At 43.9% G+C, this 22,677-nt stretch overlaps 1 pseudogene; it reads right to left on the bottom strand.

Annotated features, from left to right (window-relative positions):
* Positions 1 to 17,442: 17,442 nt before the first annotated feature.
* On the bottom strand, positions 17,443 to 17,560 carry LOC126214118 (5S ribosomal RNA; annotated as a pseudogene).
* Between the last annotated feature and the right edge of the window lie 5,117 nt (positions 17,561 to 22,677).

Raw genomic sequence — 22,677 nt, forward strand, 5'->3', positions numbered from 1 at the left:
CGAACCATGCAGAACTAGCATGGTCAGTTTTAATCTGCCAGGAAGTTTCATATCAGCGCACACTCCGCTGCAGAGTGAAAATCTCATTCTGGAAACATCCCCCAGGCTGTGGCTAAGCCATGTCTCCGCAGTATCCTTTCTTTCAGGAGTGCTAGTTCTGCAAGGTTCGCAGGAGAGCTTCTGTAAAGTTTGGAAGGTAGGAGACGAGGTACTGGCAGAAGTAAAGCTGTGAGGACCAGTCGTGAGTCGTGCTTCGGTAGCTCAGTTGGTAGAGCACTTGCCCGCGAATGGCAAAGGTCCCGAGTTCGAGTCTCGGTTGGGCACACAGTTTTAATCTGCCAGGAAGTTTCATATCAGCGCACACTCCGCTGCAGAGTGAAAATCTCATTCTCAAAGATATTTGTCCGCAGCTGGTGGTCTCGCGGTCGCGTTCTCGCTTCCTGAGCTCGGGGTCCCGGGTTCGATTCCCAGTGGGGTCTGGGATTTTCACCTGCCTCGAGATGACTGGGTGTTTGTGTTGTCCTCATTATTTCATTATCACTCATGAAAGTGGCGAGTTTGGACTGAGCAAGGTTAGGAATTTTACGAGCGCTGATAGCCGAGCAGTTGAGCACCCAGCAAACCAATCATCATCATATTACCACCACCACCACCACCACCACCACCACCACCACCAATGATATTATTCCCACATATTAGTTTTCACTGGATATCTGCACTCTTAGATATTGTATTCTTGTGCCACATGTCATGAAGAATTTTCCTAGGTAGGAAAACATATTTAAGGATATTTCCAGAAATATTGGGATAGACAGTAATCTTAGATTGCAGAAACGTGCGAAAGTTGTGGGTACTGTCGTTATTTCGGAGACACTACTTTGCATGACGCAGTGTGGCGGAAGCAACGCAAATGATGAGGGCCCCACACACCTGTTGCTCAGGGTCTTTCCTGTTGGGGCAGTGTTGGAGAGCGGATGTGAACTCTAACGGCAATAAAGTTATATATCTTGCAAACTTTCGTTTTACTTGGCCCAACGAGCTGCATTCAGCGAACAAATCAATACAGTCTGTGCAGAATACCATGGCTGGTAGGTGGATGCGCAGTCAGGGCAAGGCAAGCGAGGGTAGGACGGTAGTGGTGGGGGGTGCGGGCAGGCGGTGTAGGGGCGCTACAGGGGAAGTGGCGTCCTGAACTGAAGCCTAGACTCTCATTTGTTGGGAATATTAAGCGGGGTTCCTCCGTGGCCACACTTGCATAGTGACCATTCAAAAAGATCTGTGACTTCTGCTTCGGTTGGTATCTAGAAAGAATTTCGCCAAAAATGCGGAATTATTTTCGCCCGGCTTCTTAACCATCTGTAACTTTCAGAGAAGCGTCATGAGTGGCGATTTTTGAGTAAAACCTTCACTTTTCACTGGTTGCCATGTTAATTTTCTTTTTTTTTTGTTTGTTTGCCAGAAGCACAGCGAAGTTTACAGTCTCAGCTCACTAACTGTTGTGCAGACGCAATTGCGAGTGAATTCTGAACCAGTGGTTTATTAAGTCTGTTTACAGAGGAGCTGAGGAAAAAATAAGGTCAGAATCTTATGAAAAAGCACATCATCGGTACAAAATAAACGTGTTATATCATTAACATTGTTCCAATACCTGTAGCACTTCTCGTTTCACCACCTATCGATGGCCCTTAAAAATTAGTCTGATCGAGAAAGTCTGTAGTTAGTGGAATAACACAGTAGATAATAACCACTTGGCGAAATAATCTCGTCTTTGCATGCTATCATTCATCAAAATCTCATTTCGATATCTCAAACTGTTTGTGAAGAATGAGGAATGTCGTAGACTTTCCCGGCGTAATAACTGCTGATATTGTTCACGGGTTTGCAGCCAGATCATGTCGTCGTCCAGACACAATATTTCGGTAGACCAGCTGGCCGCCATCTTCAGGTGAGTTAATGCTCGTGCACTGCCTCGCCGGAACTGAATTTCAGCCACAACGATGGAAACGTTTATGCATCACGGAAAGAGCACCGCATGTGCGCGAGATGATGGGCAGCGCCTCCTGGCGGCAAGTAGACTCGCAGCACGCCAGTGTGAGAAATCGCAACAGCACTAGTTGGAAGAATCCAGTGATCGAAAAGAAGGCCTTTGTTGTTTAATGTCGGACAAAGCCCGCTCGTTTGGCCGTGCGGTCTAACGCACGGCTTTCCGGGCGGGAAGGAGCGCCTGGTCCCCGGCACGAATCCGCCCGGCGGATGTGTGTCGAGGTCCGGTGAGCTGGCCAGTCTGTGGATGGTTTTTAGGCGGTTTTCCATCTGCCTCGGCGAATGCGGGCTGGTTCCCGTTATTCTGCCTCAGCTACACTATGTCGACGATTGCTGCGCAAACAAGTTCTCCACGTACGCGTACACCACCATTAGTCTACCACGCAAACATAAGGGTTACACTCGTCTGGTGTGAGACGTTCCCTGGAGGGGCGGGGGGGGGGGGTGTCCACCGGGGGCCGAACCGCACAATAACCCTGGGTTCGGTGTGGGGCAGCGGAGAGGTGAAGTGGACTGCGGTAGTCGTCGTGGGGTTGTGGACCACTGCGGCTGCGGCGGGAACGGAGCCTCTCTGTCGTTTGTAGGTCCCTGGTTCACATAACATAACATTATGTCGGACAAAATCGGATTCCATATCTTACTTAGAGGAAAACCTTTTTTTGACCACATGAAATTGATGCTTGAATCATCATTTTAATTGTCTACATCCAAGCATTCAATTTACTATGGAAATTGAAAGTGATGGTAAACTTGCATTTCTTGACGTTTTAGTTCAAAGAAACCACGATGGGACGTTTGGACACAGTGTGTATCGCAAACCTTCTCGTACTGACCGCTATCTTCATGCGACCAGCTGTCATCCACCACACCAACGTAGTGGAGTTTTGCTGACTCTGATGAAAAGAGCTTATGTCATTTCTGACGAGGAACGTTTAAGGGGCTCCGGAACGCCCTATACTTGCAATGTTAAAATAACGCTTATAAATTACATCTTTCATCACAAAGTATTTGAGGAAGGAAGTTGAACTTTTTACAAATTATTTATTGGAATATGGGCTACAACTTAACACAGGGATTTTACAAAATTTTAGTTCAGTTATTAAAGATGATTTTTTTCAATTGTAATGAAAATTCACAACATTTTTTTGCAATTTTTTATTTATATATTCAAAAATATACAGGCTTTTTTTTCGAAAAAGGCTGTGTTAAATTATGCAGAAGGTAATGTGTAACATTTACTGAAAGTTTGAAACAAATATGTTTGGAAGATCCTTAGAAAACATGTAATTAGTATGAGAAAATAAAAGTTTTGGGAATCGAGCGACAAAGATTGGATTAACTTTTTAGTGCATTCCAGGTCCATAGGATGGATTATCTTCATCCTCTGCAAACTCCTCCTCCAGCTTCCTCTTGTTCCTCCTCCTGTTTACTCTTGCTTGTATTTCTAGACTCTTTACAGCCCTGTCTGCAGCCCGAAGGCGTTCCTTGTCTAAAGCAAGCATCGCTCGTTGTTGTGTTCGTAGATTTTGCTACCATTTTCTTCAGTTGCAGTTACTGCAACACTGTTCCAAAAGGTGGTCATGTATGAACACTTGTCACATTTCAGTTGTATTTCACTAGCAAGTCCTACGTGCTTTATTATGGAGAGTTCCAGACCAACTTCACTACAATGAATACATCTTACACAGTTTGAAAAAATTCCTTTGAGAACCGACATATGAAATATTTCATTCACATCCGATTCGCCCATAAAACATTCATAGTTTTCACTCATTGAACCAAGCTTCTTCTGTGAAGTATTTTCTTTCCCACTTTGACTGCTATGGGCAGGTGTACTTGAGAGGTTAGGTTCACTCACTTGGTTATCGTCTTTATTGTTTACAGTACTAACACATACCTTTGGCTTTCCAACATTTCTCCTTTTCTTAAAAAGCCTTCAGAGGATTTCTAATAACTTTACTTTTACTCATTATTATACTTCAACAAAACAGGGACTCAAGAAACAGAAATAATTACGAATATTTTCGAGATAACGACAGAGTAAATAAACATGAAACAATCGACAATCACACCAGCGATATATATTGAACCATCACAGGTTAGCCACAACACATACTTTATCTCACATCACTAAAATGTACCTGATGAACACGGACGTTAATAATAACACCATTTGACAGCAGTTTAACAGCGCCACAGTGGGTCACGCCCATGTAGAACACATTTCAAAAAAAAAAAAAAAAAAATCTAAAAATAGATGTAGTCTTCGGAATTGAATAAATTATATATCTATTAAAAGGCAATAGTCTGCAGATTCAGAAAACGCAAAAAAGTAAAAATTGAACTTTTCATGATTTTGAGCCTTTCCGGAGCCCCTTAATAGAACAACTTGATCATTTGAAGAGTGTTTTTAAACGGAATGGATATACGGAACAACAAATATGCCGTGCCCTTCAGTTTGGTCCATCACGCGAGCCAATAGAGGATACTTTTGAAGCTGTTGCTTATTTACCCTTTGCGGGAAGTATATCACCCAAACTTTCAAGAGATTTAAGAAAATATGATATTAAAAGTGCTTTTACGCCGGTGGTCGAGGCTAGAGCCCTTATTGGCTCAGTTAAAGATAATTAGGGCTTGAGGAAGCCCGGGGTTTATGAAATTCCGTGTCACTGTCGAAAGGGATATATTGGTCAAACTATTCGAACTATTCAAGACCGGTGTGTGGAACATCATCGGCACACTCGGTTGTTCCAGCTTGAGAAGTCGGCAGTGGCGGAGCACTGCCTTAACGAAGGACACAGGGCGATGTATGACAAGACAATTCACCTCTCCTGCTTCTTGCTACTGACAATGTGTTCTTAAAGACTCCATCAAAATTAGATTATCAAGTTATATTATTAACAGGGATAAAGGTTTTCCTCTAAGTAAGGTATGCAATCCGATTTTGTCTGACATTATGTTATGTTATGTTAACCGGGGGCCTAGAAACGACGGCGATGCTTGGAGACATCTCTATACCCAAATGACCTGTAGGACGTCCTGTATTGAGGTTCAAGGACTCCTGTAAACGAGATATGGAGAGCTTTGGAATCGACAAAAACAGATGGGAGGCACGGGCTAGCATGAGACCAGAGTAGCGTGATGATATATCATCTGGAATGTCGAAGCGTGATGAAGGCCTGTTAGATTGAGGCAGAAAAAGCTTCGCAATGCTACCACTGCTCCAGCCTCAGCAGCCAGGTACACTTGTGACAACTGCGGCAAGAGATGCCGTGCTGCCATTGGCTTGACAAGTCTTATGAAAAAATGCAACCCATACACACACAGACACTGCAAAAATCACCTACCAAGATGTCGTGGCCAAAATATATAGAAACGACGGACAGGCTCCGTCCCCACCGCAGCCGCAGTGGTCCACAATCCCACGACGACTACTGCACTCCAGTTCACCGAACCACTCTTTCAGGGTTATTGAGCGGTTCGGTCCCCGGTGGATCCCCCAGGGAACGTCTCACACCAGACGAGTGTAACCCCTATGTTTCCATGATAGAGTAATGGTCGTGTACGCGTACGTGGAGAACTTGTTTGCGCAGCAATCGGCGACATACTGTAGCTGAGGCAGAATAAGGGGAACCAGCCCGTATTCGCCGAGGCAGATTGAAAAACCGCCTAAAAACCATCCACGGACTGGCCAGCACAGCGGACTTCGACACAAATCCGCCGGGCGGATTCGTGCCGGGGATCGCCCGGAAAGCCGTGCGTTAGACTGCACAGCTAACCGAGCGGGCTTTATCCAACAAACAACAAGAACGGTCTTCTTTTCGATCATTGTTTTCTTCCAACTAGTACTGTTGCGGGCGCGCTGCGAGTCTACTTGCCGCCAGGTGGCGCTGCCCATCATAACGCGCACGCGCGGTGCTCTGTCCGTGGTGTACAAAGGTTTCCGTCGTCGTGGCTGGAATTCAGTTCTGGCGAGGCAGTGCACGAGCATTAACTCACCTGAAGATGGCGGCCAGCTGGTCTACCGAAATATTGTGTCTGGACGACGACATGATCCGGCTGCAAACCCGTGGAGAATATCAGTGAGGAATAATGTGGATATACATCAGGTCAGTTTTCTCGAGATTGTCGGCAGAGACCTCCACCCAAGTCTAAAGATAAATTCAATATGTTAGCCAAATTTCATACGCAGCAACATTTTATGTAATATGCACCAAGCGGAAAATCATAACACCCTAATTTTTCAATGCAATTTTTTTCAAATTTCACGCTGTCTTATTTCACATGAGTATCTTCTTGTTCTTCTTCTTCTTGCGTTACGGCCTCTGTAGGACCACGGGTAGCCCCTTCGTGAACAGCATTTTCCTCTTCTCCCAGAACCTCTTCATTCTCTCTCTTCACCCGCTCTTCTTCCGAGATCTTCAGCTTCCGTTTTTCCTGGCGGCTCCACTGGTGACATTCTAATCTTTTCCTCTATTCTTCTCCGGGATATCGGTCGGTGTATATTTGTTCCTCCAATTTTCCTTTCCTTCGACCTTGATCCCCAATTCCAACCAGTCCTTCCGAATTTCAACAACCCACTTGGTTCCTGTCTTTCCCCTTGTCCTCCCTGTTGTTTCCCACACTCTCTTCGTCATTCTGTCCATACTCATCCTAACTACATGTCCAGCAAACCTCGCCCTTTTCAGTCTGATTTCCCAGGATATTGTTCCCATGTTCCGGCACAATTCTTCTCTAGGTCTTCGCATCCACCTCTCTCCACCTCTTTTGGGACGTAGTATTTTTCTCAGTATTTTCCTCTCTTCTTTCTCTAGTTATTCTGTCCCATTTCTTCCTAGTGTCATCGTCTCGGCAACATATAATACTGCATTCCTCACTGTTGCCTGTGGATATATTCTTTTTATTGTATACCTCTCTCGTCATGCAGAAGGCTGACATCATCTTTATCCTCTCTGTTATTCCGTCCTTGCTCCCGTTCCTTTCTGTTATAAATTCTCCCAGGTATTTAAATTTGTCCACCATTTGCACAGTGCCTTCCGGTGTTTCCCAGTTTGCACTGGTGTTTAATGTCTTTGTCTTGTTGTGGGCGATCCTCAGTCCCACCTTTCTGGCTACCTTACTTAAGTTATCGAGTTGTGTCTTTGCGTCTTCTTCCCTCTCACTTACTATTGCTATGTCATCTGCAAAGGCTAGGCAGTCCACTTGAGCCCTGTTGCCCATTTTGTCCCCCACATGGGTCTTTGGTACTCCCATTTCCTCGTTTATTGCTCTCCACTGCCTGATCACTTCGTCCAGTGCTATATTGAACAACAATGGTGACAATCCATCTCCCTGTTTAACACCAGTCTTGATCTCAAATTCTTCTGACAGTGCTCCTCTGAATCTCACCCTTGCTTTTGTGTCTGTCAGAATTTCTTTTATGAATTCTCGTGTAGTTCAATCAAATCCTCTGTTCTTCACATGAATATCACAATAACTATGTCCTTTAATCAAATAATGGTCACATCACGAATCTGACGTATAAAGCTTGCATGGGGGCTTAATTATTTATAATGCAAATATTTTTAGTTTTTAGTAGCTTTGTGTCCGGCTACGAAGTCTCGTAACCGGTTGGCCCTGACTAATATTTGTACGCAATCTGACTGCATAGAATAACAACAAATAATGAAAGGAAATTTCCGTTACCACAATTAATTAAGTCCCCAGCAACTATAAAACCTACGAAACAACAAAGCACAAGTGTAACTGGTCTGTGTGTGGAAGTGTGACTCAACGCACACATCCGGCACGGCTCCTCCTCAATACAAGATACTCCAAATACCACTTATACTGAAGTAATTAAAAAAGAAACAGAAATACTATAATTGCACATAGAAACCAGAAATACAGTCTAATACAAGAACACGAGCCAGATGCTTTGTTGACTGAACCTGTGACCAAGAGGCATTATTGTTTAAGACATTGAAATAATGAAAAAAAAGGAATTTTTTACCTTCATATATATATATATATATATATATATATATATATATATATATATATATATACACATACACTCCTGGAAATGGAAAAAAGAACACATTGACACCGGTGTGTCAGACCCACCATACTTGCTCCGGACACTGCGAGAGGGCTGTACAAGCAATGATCACACGCACGGCACAGCGGACACACCAGGAACCGCGGTGTTGGCCGTCGAATGGCGCTAGCTGCGCAGCATTTGTGCACCGCCGCCGTCAGTGTCAGCCAGTTTGCCGTGGCATACGGAGCTCCATCGCAGGCTTTAACACTGGTAGCATGCCGCGACAGCGTGGACGTGAACCGTATGTGCAGTTGACGGACTTTGAGCGAGGGCGTATAGTGGGCATGCGGGAGGCCGGATGGACGTACCGCCGAATTGCTCAACACGTGGGGCGTGAGGTCTCCACAGTACATCGATGTTGTCGCCAGTGGTCGGCGGAAGGTGCACGTGCCCGTCGACCTGGGACCGGACCGCAGCGACGCACGGATGCACGCCAAGACCGTAGGATCCTACGGAGTGCCGTAGGGGACCGCACCGCCACTTCCCAGCAAATTAGGGACACTGTTGCTCCTGGGGTATCGGCGAGGACCATTCGCAACCGTCTCCGTGAAGCTGGGCTACGGTCCCGCGCACCGTTAGGCCGTCTTCCGCTCACGCCCCAACATCGTGCAGCCCGCCTCCAGTGGTGTCGCGACAGGCGTGAATGGAGGGACGAATGGAGACGTGTCGTCTTCAGCGATGAGAGTCGCTTCTGCCTCGGTGCCAATGATGGTCGTATGCGTGTTTGGCGCCGTGCAGGTGAGCGCCACAATCAGGACTGCACACGACCGAGGCACACAGGGCCAACACCCGGCATCATGGTGTGGGGAGCGATCTCCTACACTGGCCGTACACCACTGGTGATCGTCGAGGGGACACTGAATAGTGCACGGTACATCCAAACCGTCATCGAACCCATCGTTCTACCATTCCTAGACCGGCAAGGGAACTTGCTGTTCCAACAGGACAATGCACGTCCGCATGTGTCCCGTGCCACCCAACGTGCTCTAGAAGGTGTAAGTCAACTACCCTGGCCAGCAAGATCTCCGGATCTGTCCCCCATTGAGCATGTTTGGGACTGGATGAAGCGTCGTCTCACGCGGTCTGCACGTCCAGCACGAACGCTGGTCCAACTGAGGCGCCAGGTGGAAATGGCATGGCAAGCCGTTCCAAAGGACTACATCCAGCATCTCTACGATCGTCTCCATGGGAGAATAGCAGCCTGCATTGCTGCGAAAGGTGGATATACACTGTACTAGTGCCGACATTGTGCATGCTCTGTTGCCTGTGTCTATGTGCCTGTGGTTCTGTCAGTGTGATCATGTGATGTATCTGACACCAGGAATGTGTCAATAAAGTTTTCCCTTCCTGGGACAATGAATTCACGGTGTTCTTATTTCAATTTCCAGGAGTGTATATTGACGAAAGGTACACTCTGATCATTACAGCATCCCCAATCCAACAACATCTGGTGTCTAGCCCATCAAAACAATACTACAAGTTCTGAACAAGCACTCTCCACCACAACTTCTTAACTACGACTCGCTACTGCAACATCTCGACAAGCACTGCCAGTGGAGGCGGCGGGATAATACTCTTTGGCGCAATCTCTGGCGCTGTGACTCAGTGTAGCCACCTTTCAAGCTACAAGCAAAACAAAAATGATTATTTTTTTTTATCAAATAGTTTCGGTGAAAACGTTTGAGGAAGACTGTACGGCGTTCGCCACAATGCTGTCATCGCCGACCAGCCGAAAGATGGCAGACATTGCAGGCCTCCCCTTCCGAACGAACGAACTCGCCCAGCGTTTTGGACGAAAACGGGTCACTGTACCCTGCATGGAGTCTACATAACGACGGCCAGGAACCAGGTGAAATAATCACCTAGAGAACCAACAAGGCAACTGAAAATATCGACGAGTTTTTCGCAGTGACCATGGCTAATCAGCGTTAATGTACTGTCCTTTGAACCATACGACTACGTAGCTTCTCAGTCTCTTGGTGTATATGATCACTAAGAGAAGTCTTGTCGCTAAACTTCAGCTTAGTATTCTTCCACAAAAGATAAATTTATTGCTCACACGGCTCTATATGCGTTCCAGAATATCACGGCTGGCTGACAGGCATGCAGTGATGCCGACAGGGAACTCTCCGAATGAAATCTGGTGCTCTTGCGGCACTTCTTTCACATCAGGGAAATCCTAGTGTAAGCGTACTGTCATATCGCTGGCTGAGTTGTGGAGTATCTTTCCGGGCAGCCGTGTCTGTCGAGTCGAGCAAGGGATACGGAACTGTTATGTTGTGTAGTTCTGCATGTGAGAGGCATTGTTAGTATAGAAGTTGTTGCTACAAGTGCTATTACAATAGAGTGATAAAATATGCAGATGGTTCAGAGGAAAATGCATCAAGAAGTAATTTAAAAATGAGCAGTGTTGCTGATAAAGTATATGTGAGTCGCCTAGATGCAAAACTGTCCGTGTCCTCCATAACCGGTGTTGAGAAAAAGTGGAAAAACTGTTTTCACTGGGTAAATAGACACTGCCCTACACTGTGTGTTGTATACGTAAGCATGGATTAGTACAAAACCGTTTGGGCTATTGAAAAAAAAAATCAGGAACTCAATGCATGTAATATATAAGGAAAATAAAAATGGACAGTTTTGCATCTGACTTTGCAGATGGCCACTTTTGCATGCAACTGAAATGGACATGCACAGTTTTGAACCTGACTAGTTGTACATGAGGAGAGGATATGGGGTGATATTTCTGAAGGTACATGGTGTAACAACCGACAAACTGCAATCCACTTAATACACCATATCTGGAACAATGTCTTCATCTTCTCCTGCTAGGCATTCTGATTCAACTGACACCCCTGACCCGCTGGAACCTAGTAATGTCATGTACCACGACAGAGATTCACGTTCCCTCCAGGACTCTCCATAGTGTTTCTCGAGCAGTATTGAAACATCCTCCAGTTTCTTTTCATTAATAGGAACAACCGTGTTCGTAATGCAGCTCGAGTTTGTGTGTCCTAAGTGTTTCCCACGTTTGCATACGGACACTGGTAGGTTGATTTCAGAATTATAATTAGGTTCCCCTTGGACTTTAATAGCATTCCAAGAATGTGTATAACTTTCAGAGTAAACAGCTGTACGAGACCACACAAGTACAATGTTTACATGCTTATGGTAGCCATCTTGCATTACAGCCACATGACCCCAGCCTTCAATGCGATTTGTCAAAAGGGACAAGGCAAGTTTTGCACCCAACTTACTGATGGACATAGTTTTGAATCTAACCACACTTTTCGTGAGCTGTTTTCCATGGGACATGGAGAGCTTTGAGCATAAATAGCATTTCAAGCATGTGTAAAATGTAATGCTCTACAATCCAGAGTTGCCAACTCAATTTTTTTTTTTTTAAAAGTGGACACGGACAGTTTTGCATCTAAGCGACTCATGTGTAACCTCTCGTTGCGTGTCCCACAGTATCAATCATCCGCGCCGTGTTCGGTCTCCCAGAATGAACTGATGTGAATCAGCAAAAATTAGTTACCATAAAAGAGTGCAGTCAAGTAATAGTGTCTTGTAGCGAGGGTGTGGACGTGCGTTCGGTCACCGCGTTTCCGCATCTTCAACAATCAGCTGCGTCGTGTCTCTTATGCGTACGCTCGTCCGAATGATTTTGTGGGCTGTTAACCATTAATTGGGATAACACTTCTGAATTAGAATGTAAAAAGTGCAACCTGCGATTTTTCTTTAATCGTCTCAGAATATAGTTGTTCGTACCAGACGTCGAACAGTGTTGTGTCTTAACGTTGAGTGGCTCCCATGTACCCGCTTGCGTATTTCGATAGATAATTTCAGGCAAGTCAGCTGCAGTGTGGAGTAGAAAAGTACGACCGCCGCGCCAGTATCAGGTACGTGGTGTGGACAGGGCGCACGATGAAGGAACGACAACAAGTTTAACAGTACCCCGGTCGTGTTACACTAGACGTGCACGGGTTGTAATGTAATGTGAGCCTCACTGCCCCTTTTTTTTTAAAACTAGTTTGTGCCTGATTTTATTCTGAGAAACTCAATAATGTATGTAAATACCGTATATGTAAATGTGGTTCAGAAAGTACTTGAAGGGAAGTGAAGAGCAGATGGACAGCAAGAAAATCTTTAGCGCGCAATCCGCGCAACGATAGTAGTTCTGAACTTCGCGTATGGAATCTGAAGAAAAAAAAAAAAAAAAAAAAAAAAAAACACAATTGATTTATTACAAAAGAAAGAGGACTGTTACTCCGTATCTTGTTACATTTAATGAAAATAGATATTTTAGTGACACAACCGAATAAAGTATGTGTTAGGGTTGCCAAACATTTATGTAAACAAATTTTCTGGAAGTGAAGAACATAAATATCTCGTTTTTGAAAAAGGAGGTGAAATTCATTGTCGTCGCCGTCTATCATTCGACAGAATCGAAAGTATACAAAGTTCACTAAATTACAGGAAAAGAAATGCATTCTCTATAGTTTTCATTGAATAATTAACAACCTCTCATAATTTCTTGATTACAGTAATTGGATTATGTTCTTGTACAACAGTATGGTGCTGAACTCCACTGACCAGTTTTGTTGCAGCAGGACGTGTAGTTTGAAGGAAGTTTGTGTGCCACGCAATCTCCTTTTCTCACGAAAAGCAGACTGCTGTTTGATCTTATTTATTTACAACAGTGGTCCCTTAAGTATGAGAAGCTACGAAAACTTGGGCTCAAAGCTATCCGCAACACGGCCAAGTAACTAACAGAGTCGTATTTTAAACCTTAAAGAACAATAAGTTATTCCAAATTGCAGAACAACAACTGGTGCAGAAACTGATCATTCAAGGAGGCAGCAACCAAAATTCAGGTACCAGTTACGACTTACAGCAAAAATATCTCCCCCTCCCTCCCTCCCCCTCCCCCAACCCCTCCCCCTCCCCCTCCCCCTCCAAACACATATATAAATATTCATATTATTAAGATAAAAGTCATTTTATATTGGCGCCCAAAAAGGGACGCGAAACGAAATTAAAAATATTTCATGCTCTTGTTCGAAACACGTTTGTAATTATCTTGTATTTCTTAGACTTAATATTTAAGATATTGTAAAAAAAAATTCTATTTCATTGTTGCTAATCGATGTCATTTATTTTCATGTACCACTACAAAATTATGCCGGAAACAATACTGATTTGCTGAGCTGGTAAATAAAAAGCGGAACGGGTGATAAATTTTGCCGTGGAAAGAACATTTTGGACTTTGAAAAATTATTCATCAGTTGCAGACACGCAAGAGTGAGTACCTTTTTTATTTCCGTTGAAAAGTTTCAATAACCCCCTCTCATGTAACAAGATTCTCTGTTTCTTCCATCAACAATATCCAAATCCAGTAGAAAGTGCATGGAGGTATTTTGTAGGTAGACATTTAGTAGTTGTTGTTGTTGTTGTTGTGATCTTCAGTCCTGACACTGGTTTGATGCAGCTCTCCATGCTACTCTATCCTGTGCAAGCTGCTTCATCTCCCAGTACCTACTGCAACCTACATCCTTCTGAATCTGCTTAATGTATTCATCTCTTGGTCTCCCTCTACGATTTTTACCCTCCACACTGCCCTCCAATACTAAATTTGTGATCCCTTGATGCCTCAGAACATGTCCTACCAACCGATCCCTTCTTCTGGTCAAGCTGTGCCACAAACTTCTCTTCTCCCCAATCCTGTTCAATACTTCCTCATTAGCTATGTGATCTACCCATCTAATCTTCAGCATTCTTCTGTAGCACCACATTTCGAAAGCTTCTATTCTCTTCTTGTCCAAACTATTTATCGTCCATGTTTCACTTCCATACATGGCTACACTCCGTACAAACACTTTCAGAAATGACTTCCTGACACTTAAATCGATACTCGATGTTAACAAATTTCTCTTCTTCAGAAACGCTTTCCTTGCCATTGCCAGTCTACCTTTTATATCCTCTCTACATCGACCGTCATCAGTTATTTTGCTCCCCAAATAGCAAAACTCTTTACTACTTTAAGTGTCTCATTTCCTAATCTAATTCCACAGCATCACCCGACTTAATTCGACAACATTCCATTATCCTCGTTTTGCTTTTCTTGATGTTCATCTTATATCCTCCTTTCAAGACACTGTCTATTCCGTTCAATTGCTCTTCCTAGTCCTTTGCTGTCTCTGATAGAATTACAATGTCATTGGCGAACCTCAACGTCTTTATTTCTTCTCCATGGATTTTAATACCTACTCCGAATTTTTCTTTTGTTTCCTTTACTGCTTGCTCAATATACAGATTGAATAACATCAGGGAGAGGCTACAACCCTGTCTCACTCCCTTCCCAACCACTGCTTCCCTTTCATACCCCTCGACTCTTATAACTGCCATCGGCTTTCTGTACAAATTGTAAATAGCCTTTCGCTCTCTGTATTTTACCCCTGCCACCTTCAGAATTTGAAAGAGAGTATTCCAGTCAACATTGTCAAAAGCTTTCTCTAAGTCTACAAATGCTAGAAATGTAGGTTTGCCTTTCCTTAATCGTTCTTCTAAGATAAGTCGTAAGGTCAGTATTGCCTCACGTGTTCCAGTATTTCTACGGAATCCAAACTGATCTTCCCCGAGGTCGGCTTCTACCAGTTTTTCCATTCATCTGTAAAGATTACGTGTTAGTATTTTGCAGCTGTGGCTTATTAAACTGATTGTCCGGTAATTTTCACATCTGTCAACACCTGCTTTCTTTGGGATTGGGATTATTATATTCTTCTTGAAGTCTGAGGGTATTTCGCCTGTTTCATACATCTTGCTCACCAGATGGTAGAGTTTTGTCAGGACTGGCTCTCCCAAGGCCGTCAGTAGTTCCAATGGAATGTTGTCTACTCCGGGGGCCTTGTTTCGACTCATATCTTCCCGTGCTCTGTCAAACTCTTCACGCAGTATCGTATCTCCAATTTCATCTTCATCTACATCCTCTTCCATTTCCATAATATTGTCCTCAAGTACATCGCCGTTGTATAGACCCTCTATATACTCCTTCCACCTTTCTGCTTTCCCCTCTTTGCTTAGAACTGGGTTTCCATCTGAGTTCTTGATGTTCATACAAGTGGTTCTCTTATCTCCAAAGGTCTCTTTAATTTTCCTGTAGGCAGTATCTATCTTACCCCTAGTGAGATAAGCCTCTACATCCTTACATTTGTCCTCTAGCCATCCCTGCTTAGCCATTTTGCACTTCCTGTCGATCTCATTTTTGAGACGTTTGTATTCCTTTTTGCCTGCTTCATTTACTGCATTTTTATATTTTCTCCTTTCGTCAATTAAATTCAATATTTCTTCTGTTACCCAAGGGTTTCTACTAGCCCTCGTCTTTTTACCTATTTGATCCTCTGCTGCCTTCACTACTTTATCCCTCAAAGCTACCCATTCTTCTTCTACTGTATTTCTTTCCCCAATTCCTGTCAATTGTTCCCTAATGCTCTCCCTGAAACTCTGTACAATCTCTGGTTCTTTCAGTTTATCCAGGTCCCATCTCCTTAAGTTCCCACCTTTTTGCAGTTTCTTCAGTTTTAATCTACAGGTCATAACCAATGGAGTCCACACCTGCCCCTGGAAATGTCTTACAATTTAAAACCTGGTTCCTAAATCTCTCTCTTACCATTATATAATCTATCTGATACCTTTTAGTATCTCCAGGGTTCTTCCATGTGTACAACCTTCTTTCATGATTCTTAAACCAAGTGTTAGCTATGATTAAGTTGTGCTCTGTGCAAAATTCTACCAGGCGGCTTCCTCTTTCATTTCTTAGCCCCAATCCATATTCACCTACTACGTTTCCTTCTCTCCCTTTTCCTACGCTTGAATTCCAGTCACCCATGACTATTAAATTTTCGTCACCCTTCACTATCTGAATAATTTCTTTTATTTCATCATACATTTCTTCAATTTCTTCGTCATCTGTAGAGCTAGTTGGCATATAAACTTGTACTACTGTAGTAGGTGTGGGCTTCGTATCTATCTTGGCCACGAAAATGCGTTCACTATGCTGTTTGTAGTAGCTTACTCGCATTCCTATTTTCCTATTCATTATTAAACCTACTCCTGCATTACCCCTATTTGATTTTGTGTTTATAACCCTGTAGTCACCTGACCAGAAGTCTTGTTCCTCCTGCCACCGAACTTCACTAATTCCCACTATATCTAACTTTAACCTATCCAGTTCTCTTTTTAAATTTTCTAACCTACCTGCCCGATTAAGGGATCTGACATTCCACGCTCCGATCCGTAGAACGGCAGTTTCCTTTCTCCTGGTAACGACATCCTCCTGTGTAGTCCGCGCCCGGAGATCCGAATGGGGGACTATTTTACCTCCGGAATATTTTACCCAAGAGGACGCCATCATTTAATCATACAGTAAAGCTGCATGCCCTCGGGAAAAAATACGGCTGTAGTTTCCCCTTGCTTTCAGCCGTTCGCAGTACCAGCACAGTAGGGCCGTTTTGGTTATTGTTACAAGGCCAGATCAGTCAATCATCCAGACTGTTGCCCTTGCAACTACTGAAAAGGCTGCTGCCCCTCTTCAGGAACCACACGTTTGTCTGGCCTCTCAACAGAAACCCCTCCGTTGTGGTTGCACCTACGGTACGGCTAACTGTATCGCTGAGGCACGCAAGCCTCCCCACCAACGGCAAGGTCCATGGTTCATGGGGGGAGTAGCATTGTATAATTTCAGGTATTGTTATAGTCAGTATTAGCTTAAAAAAATTCGTTTGTCTTAACCTCCATATTGCATAAATGGCGTTGGTATTCAGTTGTCTCTGATCAGTAGCATACATCGTCTCATTTTGTGCGAGCGTAGGCAATTGTTAGGTTACGTCATCTTTACGTCAGTGCATCCCAGAAGGCTTAGCAAGCTATTGCGTAACTTTCTCGCGCAGGAATTTCATACAGCCCCGTGCGCGAACCCAACAAACAATGGCGGAGGGCAGACCACATTCCTTTGATGACAGTGAAGAAATAGTTGACACACAATACCAACTTAGATCGCGAATCGTGCAGACCAGGCATGAACTACCACCTGATAAAAAAAAAAAAAAAAAAAAAAAAAAACACTCCGTCTTCAGTCCACGAGTGGCCTACCGGGACCATCCGACCGCCGTGTCATCCTCAGCGGAGGATGCGGATAGGAGGGCAGTGGGGTCAGCACACCGCTCTCCCTGTCGTCATGATGGTATTCTTGACCGAAGCTGCTACTATTCGGTCGAGTAGCTCCTCAATTGGCATCACGAGGCTGAGCGCACCCCGAAAAATGGCAACAGCGCATGGCGGCCTGGATGGTCACCCATCCAAGTGTTGACCACGCCCGACAGCGCTTAACTGCGGTTATCTCACGGGAACCGGTGTATCCGCAGCGGCAAGGCCGTTGCCCACCACCTGATAGGCCAGATGCAATAAACACCTCACATAGTCCTGTAGTAAACGTATCGCCCAGCACCGTACAATAACTACAAACCACTTAGATCCTTGATGTTCCGAATTTAATCGAAGCCTTGTTTCCGCGACTGGTGACACAAACGGAACAAGAGAAACAGCAGGAACGAACACAGAGGGAACAGGAAAGACAAGAATTTATCTATAGGATAGATGATAAGTTCGAACCGCAAACCAAAAGTTTTGACGAAAGGCTTGATTCAAAGTTAGATTCTAAATTAAAAGCGGTAACGAAAAGCCTCGATGAAAAGTTAGCAAATCAAGTAACTAAAATTGCTACACCAAGAAGAAATGCACATGATAAACGGGTATTCATTGGACAAATATACTAGAACTGACATTACATTTTCACGCAGTCTAGGTGCATCGATCCTGAGAAATCAGTACCCAGAATAACCACCTCTGGCCATAATAACGGCCTTGATACGCCTGGGCATTGAGTCAAACGGAGCTTGGATGGCGTGTACAGGTACAGCTGCCCATGCAGCTTCAACACGATACCACAGTTCATCAGGGGTAATGACTGGCGTATTGTGACGAGCCAGTTGCTCGGTCACCATTGACTAGACGTTTTCAATTGGTGAGAGATCTGGAGAATGTGCTGGCCAGGGCAGCAGTCGAACATTTTCTTTATCCAGAAAGGTCCGTACAGGACCTGCAACATGCGATCGTGCATTATCCTGCTGAAATGTAGGGTTTCGCAGGGATCGAATGAAGGGTAGAGCCACGGGTCGTAACACATCTGAAATGTAACGTCCACTGTTCAAAGTGCCGTCAATGCGAACAAGAGGTGACTGAGACATGTAACCAATGGCACCCCATACCATAATGCCGGAGGATACGCCTGTATGGCGATGACGAACACACGCTTCCAATGTGCGTTCACCGCGATGTCGCCAAACACGGATGCGACCAACATGATGCCGTAAACAGAACCCGGATTCGTCCGAAAAAATGACGTTTTGCCATTCGTGCACCCAGGTTCGTCGTCGAGTACACCATCGCAGGCGCTCCTGTCTGTGATGCAGCGTGAAGGGTAACCGCAGCCACGGTCTCCGAGCTGATAGTCCGTGCTGGTGCAAACGTCGTCGAACTGTTGGTGCAGATGGTGGTTGTTTTGCAAACGTCTCCATTTGGTGACTCAGGGATCGAGACGTGGCTGCACGATCCGCTACAGCCGTGCGGATAAGATGCCTGTCATCTCGACTGCTAGTGATACGAGACCGTTGGGATCCAGCACGGCGTTCCGTATTACCCTCCTGAACCCACCGGTTCCATATTCTTCTAACAGTCAGTGGATCTCGACCGAGGCGAGCAGCGATGTCGCGATACGATAAACTGCAATCTCGATAGGCTACAATCAGACCTTTATCAAAGTCGGAAACGTGATGGTACGCATTTCTCCTCCTTAGACGAGGCATCACAACAACGTTTCACCAGGCAACGCCGGTCAACTGCTGTTTGTGTATGAGAAATCGGTTGGAAACTTTCCTCATTTCAGCACGTTGTAGGTGTCGCCACCGGCGCCAGCCTTGTGTGAATGCTCTAAAAAGCTAATCATTTGCATATCACAGCATCTTCTTCCTGTCTGTTAAAATTCGTGTCTGTAGCACGTCATCGTCGTGGTGTAGCAATTTTAATGGCCAGCAGTGTAGTTACTACAGTTCATGGTGCAAAACAAGCGTTAACCACTGGATTGGAGCAGATGTAGTAATTACAAACAGCAAGAAATTGATGATACGATTCAGAAAGGGTATGACGAACTTGTAAAGCAGACGGAGGATAACGTAAAACAAAATCAGAAGGACGTATATGAAGTAAAATCAGAAATCGAGATAGTTACAAACAAGTTGTTACCTGTAAAGACTCTTTACATACAGTGAATGACAAAGTGAAGCAGTTGACAAATTCTTTCAGTTGGCTGTGAATGGAGAAAAAAAGGTGGAAAAAAGTTAAAAGAACAAATACAACACTTTAGCGAACAATGATCGAAAACAAAATAAAAAGCGTGTTACAGGACACTGTTAAGGATGCCACTCTTAACATATTAGCGACACCAGGTACCACTGGAGATACTGTTTAAACAGAATTAGGTGTCATCAGAAGAGTATTTATGACAGACTTGCCTGCTTGGATAGAACCGATTACTCAGAAAATACAAAGCTTGCAGCAACAATTTCAAAACAAACACAGAGAAACATGTGACAGCTACCCACACTCTGTGTTTTCACTCAGTGATATAAGTGATGATCGTCCTGAGCAACTAAACATCAAAGCAGGGAATATTCACCACCCGGAACACAAAAATTCTAGTAAATGACTAATTCATTAGTGCAGTTAATGAAAGACGAAAGCCCATTGAAACACAGAAACTTTCAGTTATTTAATCCCGAATAGAGAAACCTTCACCCGATCGTTTTTCTCCGATCATTTTCCGGAATTTTTCCGCCAAGTTGGTCTCATAGGCAAAAGATACGGTTTGTAATCGGACATATTACAGGAGAATCTGCTATTTGGGGAACCGAAATGGTCGATCGATGACTTACTTACCGTGATTCTGAACAGGCATTTTTAGCCAAATTTTGGAACGAAGGAGTTCAGAAAAAAACTGTGGAAAGAGGTATTGCAAGCTGAACCTTTCGATCTGAGAAATTGAGGCTTAAGGAAATATTTCGAAAAGTATTTGGGGAAAATTAGATACTGGGATACATCAATCTCAAGTAAGGATGTGATTATGATCTTGAAGTCGAAATTGCCGGTATCAATTGAAGAAAAGTTAGTTAACGTCAAAGATGATGAGACGTTTCTTTCCTTATTAGACTCATTTGACCTTATACATGAACAGAGAGCAAGCAATAAGCAGAAATCAAGTAACAGGTGTAATTCCTCAAGTACGTGTAACAACAATGGTACACATATTTCAGATGTTGTTGTGGTCTTCAGTCCTGAGACTGGTTAGATGCAGCTCTCCATGCTACTCTATCCTGTGCAAGCTGCTTCATCTCCCAGTACCTACTGCAACCTACATCCTTCTGAATCTGCTTAATGTATTCATCTCTTGGTCTCCCTCTACGATTTTTACCCTCCACACTGCCCTCCAATACTAAATTTGTGATCCCTTGATGCCTCAGAACATGTCCTACCAACCGATCCCTTCTTCTGGTCAAGCTGTGCCACAAACTTCTCTTCTCCCCAATCCTGTTCAATACTTCATTAGCTATGTGATCTACCCATCTAATCTTCAGCATTCTTCTGTAGCACCACATTTCGAAAGCTTCTATTCTCTTCTTGTCCAAACTATTTATCGTCCATGTTTCACTTCCATACATGGCTACACTCCATACAAATACTTTCAGAAATGACTTCCTGACACTTAAATCTATACTCGATGTTAACAAATTTCTCTTCTTCAGAAACGCTTTCCTTGCCATTGCCAGTCTACCTTTTATATCCTCTCTACTTCGACCATCATCAGTTATTTTACTCCCTAAATAGCAAAACTCCTTTACTACTTTAAGTGTCTCATTTCCTAATCTAATTCCCTCAGCATCACCCGACTTAATTCGACTACATTCCATTATCCTCGTTTTGCTTTTGTTGATGTTCATCTTACATCCTCCTTTCAAGATACTGTCCATTCCGTTCAACTGCTCTTCCTAGTCCTTTGCTGTCTCTGACAGAATTACAATGTCATCGGCGAACCTCAAAGTTTGTATTTCTTCTCCATGAATTTTAATACCTACTCCGAATTTTTCTTTTGTTTCCTTTACTGCTTGCTCAATATACAGATTGAATAACATCGGGGAGAGGCTACAACCCTGTCTCAGTCCGTTCCCAACGACTGCTTCCCTTTCATGCCCCTCGACTCTTATTACTGCCATCTGCTTTCTGTACAAATTGTAAATAGCCTTACGCTCCCTGTATTTTACCCCTAGAGAGTATTCCAGCCAACATTGTCGAAAGCTTTCTCTAAGTCTACAAATGCTAGAAACGTAGGTTTCCGTTTCCTTAATCTTTCTTCTAAGATAAGTCGTAAGGTTAGTGTTGTCTCACGTGTTCCAACATTTCTACGGAATCGAAACTGATCTTCCCCGAATTCCGCTTCTACCAGTTTTTCCATTCGTCTGTGAAGAATTCGCATTAGTATTTTGCATCTGTGACTTATGAAACTGATAGTTTTCAGATAGAAAAAGGCATTTCAACGGACACTGTCAGTATTACGGCAAGAAGAATGGAAATGGACAAGTTAAAGGTAATGAGAACTACTACCGAGCGTGATATCACCCGACGAATCAGGCAAACAATTTTAACTACGGCAGCAAACCACAGCACACTGCGTATGGCAATGAATACGGCAACAAAAGTTGGCAGCGCTGATTCCCATAGCGAGCGCAAGAATTGAATCCCGGTGCGCGGAACGCGAACGTATACTACCAACATACAAACCCAAATAATACTCAGCGAAAATTCAAGCCGAGTAATCAGCAATTTCAAACATCGGCAGCAAACAAACAACAAATGCATGGACGAGCATTACAGAAGCAATTTGAACCCCAGAATAGAGGAAATAAGCAAATGCAGAGGAAACGGTACAACCCACCGGTATTTTTCTCTCAAGCTGACAATCTTCCGACTTTTAATCCAGTAAATGAACTACCACAGTTTGATACCCGAGTAATTCACAACACTCAGTTTTATTCGCCGCAATCAACTGAAATGAGTTTACAGCCTGACAGGAATAACAATGGTTGTACCACCGACTATTCGACACCGGAAAACTAATCACAGCATCTTATCACCGCCTACAAGGTGCTGTGCCGCAGAAAGGAACTACGAGGGATATCCACAAAGTACATTACGTTTTGGAATTAGAAGTAAATAAAGTATTCGAAAATTTTTTATTATATACAAATGAAAGCCACACTTCAATACTACTTTTCTACATAGTTGCCATTTAAATTAAGGCACTTATCGCAGCGATGGACGAGCTGGGAAATTCCTTCGTCGTAAAATTCGGCCGCCTGCGCCTTCAACCACGTGGTTAATCAGTAACT

The sequence above is a fragment of the Schistocerca nitens genome, chromosome 11, assembly GCF_023898315.1.
Source record: "Schistocerca nitens isolate TAMUIC-IGC-003100 chromosome 11, iqSchNite1.1, whole genome shotgun sequence".
In the NCBI taxonomy this organism is placed as follows: Eukaryota; Metazoa; Arthropoda; class Insecta; order Orthoptera; family Acrididae; genus Schistocerca; species Schistocerca nitens.